A 4,347-nucleotide genomic window follows, 5' to 3' on the forward strand; every position below is an offset into this window, starting at 1 on the left:
ATAGGTCTATTTTCTTGGTTCTTGGTGATTTGCTCAGTACCTGTCCTTGTAGGTAGTGGTGGGGGAGGCATATTTTGCTGCTCTAGTATTTCCTCAATATTTCATGTTGAAGAAAACCTGTGCTCACTTAAATTGTCTTGCATTGCAGCTTTGATGTGAAGGCAGAGGTACCTCTGGTTTGGGCAGTAGCTTGTGTAGCTTTTCACCCGTTTTAGCTGAGGTGTCCAATTTTTATTTTTTTTGTAGTGTTTGACCTCTAGGTGGCGATGTTGTATTATTTAAACACAGCTTCTAGCTTTCCGGAGCCTGAATATTTGCTCTGTTTTGAAAGTTTACATTGCCTGTATCACCCAAGGTACACCTAACTTAGAGATATAAAGAATGGCTGACTTTAGTTCCTCTGCCGTAATATTTAGAGTTTATTTGAGACAATTTATTGGAAGGGGATCAATTTGCAATTTTCTGTTTTTGTATGTGCTGTCAGCTTTTTAACAAGTTTGGGTAGGATGCAGGTCATAAGATCATTTACTTCATTGACTATGAGTTACAAAGGGACTTTAAGACTGCTCTATCCACATTCCTATAGTCGGTAGAACTACTCACTTCCTAAGCCATCTGTTTTATGTGCTCTTAAATGATCCCATGGAAGGAAATGCCACATATTTGAGTTAAAATATCTTTCATCACTTTCTTGGCTTCAAATAAGGTCTGTTGTAACCATTCACCCTTGAGAGTTACAGGACTACCACAGAAAAGGCTGTAGCCCATTATCCTCCCATTGGTGCTTGTTTTTCTTTCTTCTCGACCCATGTCATCTCTCCCCAGTCCTCAGCTGTGACTTTGTTCTGCAAAGAAATTTTAAAGTAAAGATACGACAGTGTATCTTCAGAACCGTTTAAAATATAATTGAGAAAATTGCAGAAGGACAGTTATAGTGAGGAATTGAGCAGAAGGAACCTAGTTGCCCCTCCCCCAGCTTCGAAGCCTGATTTTACCAGCACGTTGCTCTGAGAGTGCTGCAACTTCCACTTCAACATCCTCCACTTTCGAAAGCATCTTTTGAGCTAACGTGATCAAATATCAGAAGGCACTGGGCAGACGGTGAACTTGGTTTAATGCAACCTAACCTGCAGAACAGACAGAAGCTTGGGCTATAAAAATGGAATATTAATCTTCTAGAATGTGCTGTTTGCTGGTTTTTGTTTTGTTTTTGAAAGAGGTGCTGGTACACTCATTTTGGTTGTTGTAAATATTCTTTCTTTTGTTTCCATGCCCTCCTGTCTCTCTTCAAAAAGGCATGCAAACTTCATGCTCCAGGTAACAACTGGGCTGAGAACGGCATGTTAATTTATTTGGGCAGAGTAGACCTATCTTATTCTGAAAAAGCAGTGCTGGAACTCTCTGTACTGGGGCCTTGTCCCAGAAAAGGCATTGGCTTTATAACTTTGGGATATGAACAGAGAAGTAGGCGTATAGCCCTACTGACCGTTTCCCTAATACCTGTCAACTTTGGAAATAGAGCTGTTTGCTATTTCCATGCTCGGAGGATGCCGTTTTGCTGTACTGTAGCTCTTCCTGGTTAGCTGTCTGAGACTGAAGCTGCTTTGGGCTCTGTTTCCTCAGTACATGACCTCCGTGGCAGTCTATTGAAAGAAATGGGATAATTGAGAAAGGCAGGCTCTTTGGCACAAAGGAACTCGTTTAGGTGTCAGGGGTCACTGGTTCTCAGTGGACATGCTCCCTGGACAACTAGCGTGATTAAGCTGGATAGAGGGGAAGAAGGCTGAGCTGAAGATTGAGCTGGCACACTGAGGGGGCAGGGCAGAACTTTGGGAAGGCTATGGTCAATCAGTGGAAGAGGATTGCTGGGAAAGAAGTCAGAATGATCCTTTCGATGAGAAGAAAACCAGGTAGACTGAAATGTGAAGTGCAGCACAGAGGCCTGAAAGATGACAAATAAGAGACCTTGATTTTGCCTAGGAGTATTGGTGACCTTTGAAGACCTCCAAACGAGATCTGGGCCACTTTATACTTCTCTAGGCCCTTGACTCTCCTCTCCCAATGTATTATTAAATCTCTAAATTATTCTTGATTTCTTTTAGGCCCAAGATAATGGTTGTAGAAGTGCTTATTTAAGTGGTATTCTTTTTTTATTTTCCAGCCAGACTCTTACCACATTTTATGTCAGTTCTTAAGGAGTCTCAGCTTGTCTCTTAGATTCTCTTCATTTTCAAAAGCTGGACTAGCCCATAATAATAATAGCAATATTTTTGTTATAATAATAATTATTAGCATTAGTGTTATGATATTCGAGTGCTTACAACTTTCCAGCCCTTGTGCTTAGAGCTTTATTTCTGCCTTCTCACGTAATTCGCCCAGTGTCATGAAGTTGGAGCTGTTGCTCTAGTCCATTTCACAGATGAGAAAACTAAGGCACAGAGAGGCTAAGGAACTGGCATGAACATATTGCTAATTATTGGCAGAGCTTGCACTTGAAGTCCCATCTGCCTTATGTCAGAGCAAAGGTTTGTCTTCTTGGTAGTAGCAGAGCTCCTTAGGGGCTGAGTTTACAAAAGGAGGAAGGATAATGGCTCCCTAGGGACTCTGAACACCTTGCTCCAGAGCTCTTTGAGAGTATCTGTGGACACCCATTGTGGCAGAGGCCAGATCCCCATTCACCAGACGAGTTTCCTCCTCTTCTTGGGCACAGGGGTAATATTTCCAGCCTCCCTTGTGATTAGGATGGTTATGTTATTAAGTTTTGGCCAATAGACTATGAGTGAAAGTGATGTGCACCACTTCCAGGCCTAGCCCCTAAAATCCTCTCATATGTGAACCTCCAAGGGCGACCTTTTTTCCTGTCACCAGATCGCTGCCCATGAGCACAGCAACACTTGCAAATGCAGAGCCTTGACATGGAGAAAAGCTGGATTCCTGGATCACATTGTGGAAGGCTCATCTGCTGACCAGAAACACTTGCACTGGACTGTTACATAAGCAGTGAATAAATGTCTGTGATGTGCAGTCTTTGGGATTATGGGCTTTATTTGTTATAACGGCTGGTGTCATCCTAACATACACCTATAACGCCATGTGGGTCATGATTGTTGACTAGGAGCTCAGGCAGGTAGGGAGTGAGAAAGGAAATAATCTCTGGAAAGAAGCTTTTGTGGCCAGTTGGAGAATGCTAATAATGCTTTTCAGGCCAAGGCGATTATGATTATAGAATTTGAAGTCTCGGGTTTGCTGGATACTCTTCAGGGCAAACTTTTAATGCAAAGAGTTCACTGTGTGACCTTAGGAGTTAACGAATGGGCTCCAGGGGTTTTGAGAGCTCCTGAATTTGTGTGTAACATGCCAACTGGACAGAGGGAACTTGGCCTTTCTCTGTATTCTCCAAGGGGTCTGCATCCAAAAAAGTGAAGAACCAGTTGTGAATCTGAACACAAACCACACAAGAAGCTTATTTAGAAATGAAAAACTCAACTTAGCTGAATGTGCTAGACTTCACATTTTTTTCCTGGGGTTTCCAGTTCTCCCCTTTGTAGATGTAAAAACTATAAAAGAGCTTTTCTTGAAACCATTACATTAGTATGTGGTACAAAGTATCAGTGAGCAAGTAAAATAGTCTGGGTGAGGGAAATCATGAATATAAAACGTACCTGTCTTGTGGTCAAGTAGCACATGAGGCCAATAGTCTTAGGAATGAAAGTTAGCCTAGATCATGGTTTACCATCTAGCCTGCCAGCTTCCTTTTCTCTGTGTGTCGGAAGTGTCATCCTTCACATCCCTTGGAGCTCCCTCCTCTAACAAGCCTTCCCTGCTCCTGCTTTTCCCTTCTTGATCTCACTTTTTAAAAAGACTCCTGGCCCATATTCTGGCCCATCTCATCTTTTTTTAATCTACAGGTATAATGAAATCCTGCTAGGCCTAGGCAGGGTATGTGCATTTTGTATCCGCCAGCGGTACTCAGACCAGGCCTGGCCTCACACTACACACCCAGTACCTACTTTGGGTGACCAATGTTTACTGGTTGTCTGCTCTAGGCTAGGGTCCACGCTGGATGCTTATTCATTCAACAAATATTTCTTCAGTGTCTACTAGGTGAAAGTCTCAGTTCTTGGTTCTGGGGATATCCTAGAGAAGAAGATTGCAAAGTTCTTGCCATTATCGTGGTGACTGAATTTTATTCTGACAAAAGTCAAGTCATAGATGGACGAAAACGGAGGCTCAGAGAAGTGAAATGACGTGCCCTAAATTACAGAGCTGTTGAGTGTCCATCTTCTGACTCTTAAGTCCCAAGGCCTTGTCAACACACAAAGAGGGTAGGGAGGAGAGATGTGAAAG

The sequence above is a fragment of the Pteropus vampyrus genome, unplaced genomic scaffold (assembly GCF_000151845.1).
Source record: "Pteropus vampyrus isolate Shadow unplaced genomic scaffold, Pvam_2.0 Scaffold435, whole genome shotgun sequence".
Taxonomy (NCBI): domain Eukaryota; kingdom Metazoa; phylum Chordata; class Mammalia; order Chiroptera; family Pteropodidae; genus Pteropus; species Pteropus vampyrus.